A 14,973-nucleotide genomic window follows, 5' to 3' on the forward strand; every position below is an offset into this window, starting at 1 on the left:
CTAAAATATAATATTGAAAATATTTCTTTTTAATAGAAGCATTTTTCAAAATATTTGAGAGAGAGAGAGCACAGAGACAGGGCAGAGAGAAAAGGAGAAGCAGACACGCCACTGAGCAGGGGAGACCATTGCAGGCTCAATTCCAGCACCCTGGGATCACGACCTTAACTGAAGGCAGATGCTTAACAGACTGCCCCCCACTAGGCACCCCTCTAATAATGTCTTATAAATAACAACATGAGGTTTCTAAAAAGTCATTGTCTTTTGTCTTTATAAAAATTCCCTGGGTTCCAGTTGTACAAACAACTTCTGGTAGTTAAATGAAATCGCTTCAAGGTAGATTGTTGCTTGATCCCAAGCCAGTACAGAGACTCACCCAAACCCAATCAAACGGATCTCTTTCCCATGCCAAACACTCCTCTGAGAACCCTGTCAGGGCCTCGGGGAGGGGAGGGAGGGAGGAAAGGGGGCTGGGAGCCCGCGTGAAAACAATGGCCAACTTGCAAGGGCAATCAAATGCCATAGCAACACCGTGGTGATCGCGTGATTATTGGGTTTTTAAAGTTAAATTTACACAGTTCTCACGGAACCAAGTGGTGAGATGATAAGCTTGACAATATCTATTTCAGCTCAAGGTTTCTTATTCTGGGAGCTATTCTATCTTCAAGTATCCCCAGCCCTTGCCTAGCACGGTGCCTGGCACGTAAAGAAGCCCATGAACTACTGAACGGTGGTCGCTGGGAGACCCGGCTGCCGGTTCTAACAGTGCTCTCTCCAGAAAAAAAAAAAAAAGAGAGAGAGAGAGAGAGAAACTCCCAACCGCTGGATCAGTATTCCCATTATCAGCTGTGAAACAAAACTATTGCTACCACCATTGCTATAATTCTATCCACGGTAATTATCATAAAGGCCTGACAACACCCTACAGAGGAAAGTTCTGAGTAACTGTCATAACCAGGAGATTGGAGACCTCGCCAAAACCCAGCAGATTGTTCAGAATCCAATGGACAGAAGCCGGTTATGATATAGCAATCCCACTTTAACCTGTGGAGAGATTTCAGTGTAAATGAGACAACTTAAAAGGAATATATAGATGAGATTTCTTTTTATACACAGCACGCTTGGCTCCAGGCCGCCCCATCATCCCCTCCAGATGCTTGGGCCTGTCCTTAGGGCTCTGGACCGCCAGATTCCAACCTCCGCGCAGCCGCCACCTCCGCGCCGCCTGTCTCCCGGGACAATTCGGCCCCGCGGGCGTTTCCAGGGGGGCGTCCCCGTCCGCTCCGGCCTCTGCGGCTTCGGGAGCGCCGGCTGGGGGAGCTCCGCAGGGCACCCGGGCGTCCGGGCCGCGGAACGCGCGCCCCTAGTTCTGCGTTCCATAGCGGCCCCGAGGGGCGGGAGCCGAGCCCGGCCGCAAGGCAGGGCCGGGGGCGCAAGGCGCCCCCAGAAGTGCGGGCTTTCCCCACCCCCGGCGGCTACCCCACCTCCCGCCCCCGCTGCGTGCGCGCGGGTGGTCCGTCTGTCTGTCTTCTCTCGTCGACGTCAGTGGGAATTTCCAGCCAGGAAGTGAGGAGAGTGAGCGAGAGAGAAAGAGAGAGAAGTGCACCAGCGAGCCGGGGCAGGAAGAGGAGGTTTCGCCACCGGAGCGGCCCGGCGACGCGCTGACAGCTTCCCCTGCCCTTCCCGTCGATCGGGCCTCTAGCCGCCGCCGCCGCCCTCGGCCTGCGCCCCGCCGCCGGCCCCGCTCTGAGAGCCCAGCGCAGCCCAGGCCGGAGCCGCCGCGGCCGGGAAGGCGGCACAGCCGCGGCCCGGCCACCGCGCGTCCTGCGCTTTCCCTCCGCCCGCGCTGCGGACATGGCGCGGCGCTGACTGGCCCGGCCCGGCGAGAACGCGCGCTCGCTCGCCCCGACCCGACCCGACCCGCACCGGACCGGCTCCGGCCCCGGCCCCGGCCGGCCCGCTGCTTCTTCTCTCTCTCCGGCCCGCAGGCCCGCGCCGCCCCGAGGGGAGCCCACAGGCGCAGGGAGGCCGAGCGCCGGACTCGTCACCAGGGTAAGCCGAACTCGGGCAAGTGGGGGCCACGCCGGGGACGTGTGGCCCGAGTCCCGCCGCCTACCCGCCCCGCACCCCTCTAGCTCTGCTCGGACTTCCTCATTCCTGCGCTAACCGCTGAGCTATTCCGGACGGAGGACCAGGTTGACAGGAGTTGAGAGGCACATGGGCATGGAGAGAGGGGCAGAAGGCACATCTGGACTTCGCAGGGGCCGCTTGGCCAGAGGGCCGCGGTTGCCCGGGCCGTCCTTTCTCCTCGCGTCCCAGCGCCGGGCGGGAACCGGGACCCGTGGGGGAACTCTCGCAAACTTTTTTTTTTTAATGTTCACCCCCCACCCCCACCCCTCCTGGCGGGTGGCTTGAGGGTTGAGGTGCGCTTCGGAAAGGGAAAGGTGGTTGGTGCAGTGCTGAACCAGATTTCACCTAAGGGCGTTCCATGAAATGAAAGCAGAAGTGTATGTCAAGTCCTCTTGACTGGGAAAGCCCTCCCCAGCTCCCCCAAATTGAGTAGAAAAGCCTCATTCCTTCATCTTCTACTTCAAAAAGAAGCCCCCCACTTATGTCTGTTTGTCTGTCTCTCTCATACACACACACACACACAAACACAAACACACCAGGACATAATGTATTCACTTACTACAGAATCCGTATCTTCGTTTTCACAAAAAACAAGGAGGGCCTGGTAATGAACACTACAGGGCCCTGGCATTTGAGAAAAGAAATTATCTACTTAGAGCACTTTTCAGACACTGATTATGTAAAACACTCGGACAACAGCACCATGTATCATGCATGACCTCCAAAATAAAAATAATGATATAGACAAAGCCTATCCTAAACACAGGTTTTCTTACGGTCTTTAAGAATAGATACCAATGGAGATGTTTGCCGTGATTTATTGGTCTGTACTGAAACCTAAATGGACTTGATGATACAGTACTTGATTATCAAGATTAAGACCTTTCCATGGACTTTGTTAAGTAGGGTTTCTCAGCATTGCAGCTTATTAAATAACTGTATTTAACTTATAGATTTTGTTATAAGGCCCATAATCTGGGAAAATGACCATAGTATTACTACAACATTTAATAACTCTGGCATACAAATGTTCTGTAAACTGGTGATCTTTGGTAAACACTGAAGCTTGGGATCAAGATGTCCAGTGCTTATTCTTCTAGAAAAACATCTCAATAGAATATTCTTGAGTAGTTTAAATTGCAGTGTTTGTTAAAACTAAAACAGACTCTTGATTAGAATAAAGTTCTTAACTGGAGTATGTTGTTTTCCTAATTTTAATATTGTGCTTTCTAGAGATGAATCCTCTTACTGTTTGATGCATTAAGGAAATGTAAATAATCTAAAGCAATGTATTTTTTGAGTTTATGAGCTTGGGAAGACAGGAAATACAAAGATTTGTTTCCAGTAGCATTTTAACATTTGTCATGTAATTAAGTTGCTAAGGAGAATCGATATTTATCATAAATGGAAACATGAAATCTCCTGAAATTATTCATCCATATTGATATACCTGCAACTCCTCAGTGCCCTGTGGAGCTTGTTTAGATAAAATGTCTTCCTGGGCCACAGCCTACTGGGCAAATGTGAACACAAAGGAAGCTCATTATGTGTAGATTGAATGCTGGCATTGAAATACTGCTTGCTGGAATAGTAAATCACCTCTAACCTAATTGAAACACTTTTTAAAGGAATGTTATAATCCCAGTTAGGTGTTGGTGGGTTTGACAATTAGGGTTTGAAAATCTATAATCTTTGTTTTCAAATTTCAATTTAATCTTAAATTCTGCAGCTGGCATTCAGATGGGCTGAATGAATAAACACCCTGTTTCTCAAACCCAGTTAGTAAATACTAGAGTATACATACAAAAATAGTTGTTCCCCTTTGTAAGCACTACTTTGATCTTGCACTTCCTTCTTACTCCTACCTCTTAAACAAGTTCATCTGTGATGACTGAGTTGCTGTTGGGAGTTGCCATTGGTAAAAGCTTAGACTGAAACAGCCAGGATGTTAGATTTAGTGATCATATCCCTCCTATTTCTCTTGTCATGTTGCTTGGAACAAACTGAAGCTAGTGTAAGAAACCTAATATTTAGGCAGGTTTTTACTACTGCTTTCAGACTTCCAGATAATTGATGAAGTAAGTTACCTTCACTTTCAGGGATGCTCATTGTGGTAGATAGAAGGTCTAGATAAAGATTTGGCGGCTGCAGGAATCTTGGACTATCATTCAATCAGCAAGATCTTTTTTTTTTTTTTTTAACCTAATTTGTGAGAGGTATTCCCCTGTTCAGAAGAGGTGAAAGTTCTGGCTTTGGGGGGAAGTGGTTACTTCATAACCTTCAATTAATTTCAACTTGGGAGAAGTAAGAACAGTATTGACATTTTAAAATAGTAAGTTAAATAAAAAATATGAGTTTCCATATGGCTTTTTAATAAAGTGAAAATATCATCTTTCCCTTCTTCAGAACTTCTTAGTAAATGTGCTCTTCTGAGCATAGAGATGATTGCAATAGAAAGTGTATCTGGAAATGCAGAATAGTTTAACCAATAGAGTAAATACTCAGGTTACACTCTTCTAGTCTACAGATTGAACGGGAATCACAGTAGCAAGTAGGGATGCATAAGAATCAATGGCTATGCAAATTAGCAGGGGGATTGTTTTATTGTTTTCTGTTTATCCTATGAATCATGTAAGGTGGTAAGATTGTTGCATATTATAGAGAACAGAATAAGGAAGAGAAGGAAGAAAAGAATTTATTGTTGTAGGAGGACACTTCTAAATGTTCTACTCTTACAACAGCATTTATTTTTGATTAGAGTTAATGACAACTGCTTCTAGTGACCAGTAAACCACACTGAAGCAATTTGTGCAGCTTTCTGGGAATTAATTCTCATTTGTACTCTGCACCTCCCACAAATATGAACTCCCCTGTAACGTTTCTTAGATGAGCAGGTAAACCGTGAGAAGCATGTTTGCCCCTATGAATTGACCCTGTCACTTCTTAGGAGACCTTAAGGATTTTCAAGAACTAGAAGCATTCAGCCTTAGGAAGGAATGTTTGGACTTGTGGCACAGTTATACAAGTTAGCTTGGCTCCTTGACCTTTTTTTTTTTTTTAAACAATAAAGATTAATGTTTGAAACCACTTAATCTGGTAAAGTTAGTAGAGTAACATAACTGAGATGCTTATCTTTGTAATATTTCATTAATGAGTATCTAGTGCCTCACTGTTGGAAAAAAATAGCATTCTTTTCATGATGATAAACTTGCTTTGTACCTTTGGTCTCAGTTGTATTAGAGAGGGTATTCCTGGGTGCAAATTAATGTGCTGTCTTTCATATTTCGAGTGAGGTTGATAGGACTTACCCTTGAAAACCAACTAATAGTTTAGAAAACAAGATGTGAAGTCATATTTTATTGCTTCTCTACAAATAATTTAAAGCCTGACAGTTTTACATAAAATAAGATGTCATTTGCTAAAGATCACAGAATCCTCAAGAGTAGATTATGAATGAAAATAGAGTATTCATCATAATAATATTATATTTTAAAATTTAAAAAGAAACCAATTATCAAATCTCTCATTTTCCTGTAGTAACTAATAGATTTAATTTTCAGTAGTACAAGTTTCAACTGCTTTGTTGCCTATTTTGAAATTAGAATAATGAAGTAGAGACTTAATTCCCCAATACAAATTGGCTTATTACTTTTTATTTATATTTCACCATTAGGCCTAAATCTTATAACCAGCTTTTATTCTAACCCATATTTTCAATAAATATTAATAAACTTATAGACCTATTTTTTCAAATGGTAAAAAAAGATTCTGACTGATGGAGCTTTACAGAATACAAAGATTCTATATGGCTTATCCTTTAAGAGCCTAATTCTTTTTAAAAATAGTGGAAAAGAGAGGAAAAGAGCTATCTAAAAGAATGAAATCTTGTAGCTACAGCTAAAAAGAAATTATACCAAATTTATACTGACAAGGCATATCTAACATTTAGCACTGTGCTTATTGGTACACAGTAGGTCACGAATAACTATTTTTTTGAGTGAAGGAATGGCACAAGTTTTCTTTTGTTGTGTTTGTTCAAAAATAGGGCAGCTGTTTTTCTGCAAGGAAAAAAAAATTACACTCTTTTGCTCTTTTGCCTTGCCTTCTGGGAAGAAAGAAACCAAAAACAAAGTTCTTGCTTCCTAGATATTATATTCTTATCTAAAGAGCACATGAAGTTTATTAGAACAAGGAATTTATTGAAAGTACCCAGTGAGGTTTGAAGCAGAGGCGGGTGGGAGGTTGGGGGAACCCAGGTGGTGGGTATTAGAGAGGGCAGGGATTGCATGGAGCACTGGGTGTGGTGCAAAAAAATAATGAATACTGTTATGCTGAAAATAAACAAACAAACAAAACAAAATAACAACAACACAAAAGTACCCAGGGACTTTCAAAAGGAAAGCATTTCATTTGAAAGATAAGTTTATGGGGTGCCTGGGTGGCTCAGTGGGTTAAGCCGCTGCCTTCAGCTCAGGTCATGATCTCAGGGTTCTGGGATCGAGTACCGCATCGGGCTCTCTGCTCAGCAGGGAGCCTGCCTTCCTCCTCTCTCTCTCTGCCTACTTGTGATCTCTCTCTGTCAAATAAATAAATAAAATTTAAAAAAAAAAAAAGATGAGTTTATGAACTGGAAAAAAAATGGTTTTAGTTTCCAAGTTTTAGAGGCACTTATGAAGGAAAGTAATAAAGTAATTGAAATGATAAAAGGTGTTTATGCAAGTAAAAAATGTAACTTTCTGCTACTCTAGAGTTTATCTGCACTCCATTGAAACTGTAATTTCAATATTAGAGTCTCCAAAAGAGGGAACAGTGCTATAGGCACTGCTTTGTAATCTGAAGTTTGTTAAAGCCTATCTAAATTAATCAACTAAAAAGTAAAACCAAAATATGTTAAGCCATCCAGAATTAAATACTTACCACCTACAAAAAACTGAAGGGGAAAAGCTACTAGCTGGAAAATCTCAGGAACAAGCAGACACTTAGTAAGGGTACTGTATTTTCCACTTTTCATACTTTAATGATTTTGCAAAACCCAGGACCTCCTCATGTCAGGGTTTTATCGATTATTTTCACTTGGAACATTTTTGGAAAACTGTCCTTGAAACTCTAAATCAAACCATCTATTATTTTATGAGGACATAATTTATGAAATCTTCCAGCCAGACTAGAAGAGAACACAATGCCAACACTCCCAGGCCTGGTGTCCCGACCCAAGTAGAGTTAGAACCATTTTATCGGAAATTGCTGTTGCTTTGCTCCCCACTTAATTCTGGTTCTGACCCTGATCTCCCTTCGAATCACTTACAAAGACACATTCAGGTTTTAAAAATGAAATTTTAAAAATTGTTTAAAATTTTAAAAATTGTTTTAAAAAATGAAATTTTAAAAATTAGAAACTAAATGTTTACTTATAGGACAGGTACACTGTAGAGCTGTCACTGTTGAAAAGTACTCACAGTAGTGTTTGTTAGTTAAAATAATAAAATATAATCCACGTACTTTGGTAGCTTCCCTGTAAGAAGTCTCAGAGAAGAATAAATTCTGCTGTGTTCCATTACATAATCAACTCAGTCTGCAGCTTCCAGGCAGGAAGAGAAGCATAAACAAAAACACAAAACTGTAATGTTGGCCTTATCTTTACTGTATTAGTCAAAATTCTATGGACAGTTCATACATTCCATACTGGAAAATAAAGCTATGGATTTTCCTTAGTTTTCAGGCTTTTTAGATATGAGTATTTGTTGGTGAGATTTTCTTTTTTCTAAACTTGAACAACAACAACAACAAATACCAAACCTGCATAAAGTTAAGCACACCTCTATAGAAGCATTTAACATTTAAAACACTCAATTGTTATAATGAATTTTGTCAAAATAGCCGTCATTTAAAAAAATTATTCGTTACTATTGTTTTATCATGCAATTCAGACTGAACATACTACACTGTTTCAATGTCAGGACGTACCTCTCCCTCCCCAAGTCTGTTTTTATCTCCACAAATCAGTTCTAACACATATCAAGCATGAAAGAAGAAAAATTAAAGGTGATGACAGACTCTCTAATCAGTCTACCTGTTTATTGGTTCTGTGCCCACACCTGCAATTCATTCGAATAGTGAGAATAAGTTACTTGACTGTCTTAGAAAATATGCCTTCTAGCAAGAATTTTAGGAATGGAGAGAATGACTATTTCTTTGAGTGTTTTAACATGAATTCCTCATGTTTTATTGAGATTTGAAGAACTTCTTGGTCTACTAGGTGTTAGATATAGGTTTATTTTTTAGGATTTAAGCATTTATTGGTGTTTGATCATTAAGACTTGGTTTATAAAACTTCAGTGTTTTTTTCTTTTAAACAGGGGTTAGGTATGGTGGTGAGGTCAAAGGAAAAGAACCTCTTACAATTCATAGCATTTTGTATAATGCTCTCTAAATAATACAAGCACCTTTATGACTTATAAAGCTAAAATAAAGTTGATATAGAAGGATGGAAGGAGTATGAATGGCTGTTTATACAGAAGAAATTTAAAGTAGGAAGAAACATGAAGAAGGTAAAGAATAAAAATTAAACTTGATGTTTTTAGTTTTGTTGGATATTCAGGAAAGTACTTAAGGGAGTACACAAAACCATTGGTTTATGTAAAATTAAAATAGAATGGAAAATCTAGGCAATAGAAAGATTATTATTATTTTTTTTTAATGGAAGGAGTGGGGGGCAGAGGGGCAAAAGGAGATGGAGAGAGAATCTTAAGTAAGCTCCGTGCCCAGCACGGGAGCTGGATCTCAGAACCCTGAGATCATGACCTGAGTCAGAATCAAGAGTCAGGTGCTTAACCAACTGAGCCATCCAGGTACCCAGAAAAGATTGTTTTATAAAAAGTATTCACACTGCTCATTTCAAGCCATCCAGGAAGCCTGGGAAAATATTTTGTTGGGGATGGATTAAAATGAACCAAAAACATAGCAAATCCCATACAATATTTATTTAAGTCATTCATTTATTATGTAGTTAACATATAGTAAGGTATGTAAGTTGTGTGTGTGTGTGTGTGTGTGTGTGTGTGTGTGTGTGTGTGTGTTTTAAATCTATGAGTCTTAAAAATTTGGTCAAAATCAAGGATAATGAAAGCATAAGTAAGGATTTAGTGGGAGTGTCCTCTATAAAATTAGATCTTGAACTTTCTTACTGACTTAAATATGAATAAGAAAAATAACCTAGAAAGTGAATCAAAATTCCAGAGAAAAGGATGAATTCTGTGTATCATGGATGAGAAGGGGAGGGTCATGACAAAAAGAGAGATTGAAAAGAACTTTCCTTATAGGCATTTCACTGTGGATTATCCTATTTTTGATTAATTAAAAACAATGGTTATTTCCCCTCATTCTGAAAACATTTTAAAGTCAGTTGTGATTCAGCAAACCTCAGTACACTTGGGAAATTAAAATCAAAAGGATGATATTTGACAATTAAATGTATTTCCTTGCTCTCATGCCATAACATAGCATTCAATTGATAAAGTATCGTTATGGTCTCTCTCCATGTCTTTACCCCATTTCCCATTTTAAGCACTTAACTAAATTTAACAAGTACACCTTAGAACATTTTAATATTTCCTGACTATTTTATTTTAAGATTTTATTTATTTATTTGAGAGACAGAGAATGCAAGCAGGGAGAGAGGGAGAAGGAGAAGCAGACTCCTCACTGAGTAGGGAGCCCGATGCCGGGTCCCAGGGTCCTGGAATGGTGACCAGAGCTGAAGGCAAACACTTAATCAACTGAGCACCCAGATGCCCTGACTATTTTAAAACATTACCTTAGCAGTCATTTACCCTCAAGTTCTTTTTTATGATAGTCAGGGAAAGTATCCCATTTCTCTTAGAAAGTGTGCTGTAAAGGCCAAATAGGAATTAGTCCAAGTTGTTTATGAAGGTGGTTCAATCTTTTGTTGAAATAGATGATTCGAGGGACGGTTGTGCTATATTTACTAAACATGTGTTAAACTGAAGGAATCCAGGCATTCAAGGTAAGCCACAAAAAAACAGTAATTTTATTGCTGAGCCACTTAGGTATCTTCATATAGATATCCGCATCAGTATGCCAGTATCAAATTTATGGTCATGCTCATTGACCAACTTGCAGTCCCTCCCCAACTCCCCATGCACATTAAGAAGTGCAGTTGTTAGCCCACCATGATCCATTTGGTAGGTTCCCCATGCCAGAAATCTAGGAGACCATTCTTCATTCCCAGTCATTTATCTCCTCCGATCACCAAGTTCTGTTAACTCAGCCTCCTCCTCACCTCCCAAATCCATCCCTTCCTCATTGAATTCCTAACTTTCATTTTCGCATTGTCTCCTGATTCATTATCTCCTTCTATTCCATCTTTCATTCCAGCACAAAGGTCAGCTTTCTAAAGCGCAAGTCTGATCGTGTCACAGTCTTTATATTTCTGAAATCAGTCTCTGTTGTCTTCACAAGCTGATTCCTGCACAGCTCACTTCCCACCCTTGCTCCTCGCCCATCCCCTATTTCTCAGATCATCCACATCAATTTTCAGTTCCTTATTCTCTGTATTTTCTCACTTTGAATGCCTCTGCATACGCGCTCCCTGTGTGAGTTGTGTCCTTTCCTTCCTGGCCAACTTCTCAACCTCTGGAGATGGTTGGGGCGTCATCATTTCTTTCTCTTTTTCTCCTCTGTCCATTCTCCCTGACCTCATCCTGAAGTTACGTGCTTGCAATCCATTTTCTCTTGACATATTATGTTTTCTAGAAAGAAAATATCTTGAGGGTGGGGATTTTATCTTACTTTTCTTTGCATAGCACCTGGTAAGTTTGCTAAATGAGTAAGTAAATAACTAAGCAGAATGTCAGCAGATACTGACTGGGTAGCTACTGATTAAGCTGAGTGGCTCTGGGCAAGCTAATTTCTCTGCATTTCATTTTTCCTATGTATAAAAATGAGAGGGTTAAACTAAATGACCATCTACTTCTAAAATTCTTTCTTTGATATAATCGTATTATTTGGAAGCGTTCAGATTTTCTTGCTCTATTGAGCAAAGTCACCCTAAAGAAAATGTGCATGTGAGCAGGTACAAAGATAATTCTTGACTGTCATTATGATAATGTGAGGAACTGTTCATTTTTGCATTTTGAGTTATCATTTATGGTCTTAGTCTAGTTTCATTCTGACATCAGGTGTTTCTGGAGTTGCACCTTTTTGTTATTAATCTCTGCCGTAAACTTAAATTCACATTTCTCCAAGAAATTGAAGACACACTTGATACAGAAATTGAATATAAAATTCAATATTTTAACTATAGCTGGGTTCAAGCTCTCATTAATTATATAGTTGGAGGAGGAAAAAAGGGAAGTGGTAGTAATGTAAGCTCAGTCCTCATGTGTCAGAACAAGAACATAATGTCTAAAATTGACAAATTAAGAAAAAAGATATAAACATGGTGTTTGGAAATATGGAAAGAACCCCCATGAAAACCAAAAGAGAGAAAGCTAGGAGTGGTAAAAAGTCACTCTGAAAAGCAGGATTGAAGATGAAGAGAGGTGGGGTAGGGGAATCTTTGCTTTTTTATAGAAGCTCTTCTACCTTTGCATAGTATGATTTTTTTTTAACCATTAATTCATTTGAATATACATTGGGTCCTTTCCAGTGCCAGGTTCGAGGAACGGTAATACTGAACAAGGCAGAAATCAATAATTTCATGGACCTTAGGTCATTTAATATTATTAGTTTTAAAATTTTTCTCTTTACATTAGCCTTTTTAAGATTGAAGAATTACATAGCTAAAAGATTGCATTAATCATAAAAGTATAGCTTTAGTGATATACCTCAAAGTGAATACCTTAACTTAGGTGGTGCTCTAGAAAGAACATTACCAGCTCTCCAAAAGCCTTTTTTCTGCCCCTTCATGGTCAGGACCCCTACCCTTCACTCTCATTTAAAAGTCTTCACTAATGGGGCGCCTGGGTGGCTCAGTTGCTTAAGCCTCTGCCTTCTGCTTAGGTCATGATCCCAGAGTGCTGGGATCGAGCCCCATGTCAGGCTCCCTGCTTGATAGGGAGCCTGTTTCTCCCTCTTTTCCCTGGCTGTGCTCTCTGTCTCTATCTCTGTCTGTGTCTCTCTCAAATAAATAATAAATTCTTTTCAAAAAATACGTTTCACTACTGACTTTTGGATTATAGGCATGTTGATTCCATGAGTCCACAAATAAATTCATCCACATACAATTGAAAATTGACTGAATGATTTCATTACTCCAAGGTACTAATAATGAGCTTCCCCACAAGTAGGAACTGTGCTGTGATTAAAAGCTCTAAGGTCAGTTCATTTGAGACTTTGATCACTAAACAAAATATGTTTGTAAAAGTAGAAAACAATTCAGATTTTCATATGAATTTGTCATTTATGAGTTTGAGTAAATATTTTGTTTATTGCCCAGCAGTTAAGGTCACTGATAAAGAGACATGGGAGAAAGAAGAATTCACATCAGACCTTATCAGAAATGGAAGAGAAGGGGCGCCTGGGTGGTTCAGTGGGTTAACCCTCTGCCTTCGGCTCAGGTCATGGTCATGATCTCAGGGTGCTGGGATTGAGTCCCGCATCAGGCTCTCTGCTCCACAGGGAGCCTGCTTCCTCCTCCTCCTCTCTCTCTCTCTCTCTCTCTGCCTGCCTCTCTGCCTACTTGTGATCTCTGGCTGACAAATAAATAAATAAAATCTTTAAAAAAAATAAAAAGAAATGGAAGAGAATGTAGTTCACTTTTTTCTTCCCTTTTACATTGACATCTGCATAAATTGAAGGATTTATCTATGGTCAATGTGGAAATGCCTTCATAACTAGATTTAAGGACTGAAAGTTCCCTGTTTAAGACCTGATTTTGATGCTTGCAAATCATCATTTGTGTGTTTGTGTAATTGGAAGGTCACTGTTGTTCTTATTTCTTTAAGGAAACCTTCTTCTCCCTCCAGAGCGATTGTCACCATATCCATAGAATCAAGCAAGTATTAATGGTTCACATGATTAATCCTTTTCATTTAAAACATAAAGGATACTTTTATAGAGATGTGAAGATAAATAAAAATGAAAATCTAAACTGAAGTTGTCATACTCAAATTTAAGAGAACTTGTTTTCTCCCTATCTAATCAAAATAATGCTAATCTCCAATTCATAATTCTTGAGGTCTACTTCCTCTTCAGTCTGAAAATACAAATACTCCAAAATGGTGCTCAAGACAAAGGCCAGACATGAAATTAAAATTTGGTTGTACTCCATCTTTTTAATTAAGTCTTCATTTTTTTTTTTTAGAACAGTTTAAGATTTACCACAAAATTGATACGGTACAAAGATTTCCCCTACACCCTCGCCCCTCTCTATGCATCGTCTCCCATTATCAGCATCTCCCATCAGGGTGTACATTTGTTACAGTTGATGATCCTACATTGACACATGGTAAGCACCCAAAGTCCTTAGTTTGTGTCTGGTTCATTCTTGGTATTGTGCATTCTTTGAGTTTGGACAAATGTGCAATGACATGTATCCATCATTATGGAATCCTACAAGAGTATATTCATGGCCCTTAAAGTCCTGTGTTCCACCTATTCATCCTTTATCCCCTCCCCCAACCATCATACTCTATTTTTAGAGAATAAATTTGTAGTAAATCAAATCCCTTTCCAATGCCACCTGAATGAAAGACCTCAAACTTAATGTATTGAATTGGTTTTTATGTGGAAATGGAAGGCAGCAGTATCTCCTGAGTGACTTCAGTTATAACATGTAAGGTTTTCATCTAATTTACTGTATTTTTTTTTAAGATTTTATTTATTTATTTGACAGAGAGAAATCACAAGTAGACAGAGAGGCAGGCAGAGAGAGAGAGAGGGAAGCAGGATCCCTGCAGAGCAGAGAGTCCGATGCAGGACTCGATCCCAGGACCCTGAGATCATGACCCGAGCCGAAGGCAGCGGCTTAACCCACCAAGCCACCCAGGCGCCCCTAATTTACTGTAATCTTTAGAAAACTTCTCTAGCTATACAAATTTAGATTCACCGTATTTCATCCAACTATACTATTAACAAAAATAAATTTTACTCAGAATGGAATCTGCCATTTAGTATATATGGCACTTAATTATAATACGATAGAAAATGTCCAGAATATCTTTTTGACCCTATAAATTTCATTCATTTATGATTGAGAAGACAAGCATAGGCAAAGATTCATACTTAGGGAACACATTAGAATGCATTCTGATCCAAGAAAATCCCTGTCCTCCGTGGGTACAGTAGACATGATACAGCAAGAATTTATATGCTTCTATCACACAGGGAAAAGAAGTTGTATTTACTATGTTTTACTGATTCTAAGAGGTACTTCTCCCCCCTCCCAGATTAATATCTTTACTTAATTATATGTAGTTGAGGATTTTCTAGGAATCTTTCTGTTATTGATTCTAATTTAATTTTATTGTGTTTAGATAACATATCTGCATGCTTTCACTTCTTTGAAATTTATTGAGACTTGTTTTATAGTCCAATGTATGGTCTGTCTTGGTGAATGTTCCATGTGCACTTGAAAAGAATGTGTCTGCTAGTCATTGTTGTGTTCTATACATGCACTTAGTTTTATTAATGATGATGTTCCTACACTTTCTATATCTTTACTGATGCTCTATTGATTTGCTTTCATCAGTTACTGAGAGAGGAGTATTAAAAATGTTAACTATAATTATATATATTTCTGTTTCTCCCTTTAGCTCTGCCACTTTAGCTTCTTATATTTTGAAGCTCTGTTAATATATGCATATGCATTAAGATTATTATTTC

The 14,973-nt window shown here is 39.6% G+C and overlaps 1 protein-coding gene across 3 annotated transcripts in view; it reads left to right on the forward strand.

Moving 5' to 3' along the window:
• Nucleotides 1–1,963: 1,963 nt before the first annotated feature.
• NFKB1 (nuclear factor kappa B subunit 1) overlaps nt 1,964–14,973 on the forward strand; it is a 119,988-nt gene continuing 106,978 nt past the window's right edge. For 2 of the 3 annotated variants that reach the window (XM_032333025.1, XM_032333023.1), the window contains exon 1: nt 1,964–2,052. The gene's annotated coding sequence lies outside the window, so the exon portion shown is untranslated. The remainder of the gene's footprint in view (nt 2,053–14,973) is intronic. The other variant, XM_032333024.1, reaches the window with a different exon arrangement.

The sequence above is a fragment of the Mustela erminea genome, chromosome 2 (assembly GCF_009829155.1).
Source record: "Mustela erminea isolate mMusErm1 chromosome 2, mMusErm1.Pri, whole genome shotgun sequence".
NCBI classification, from domain to species: domain Eukaryota; kingdom Metazoa; phylum Chordata; class Mammalia; order Carnivora; family Mustelidae; genus Mustela; species Mustela erminea.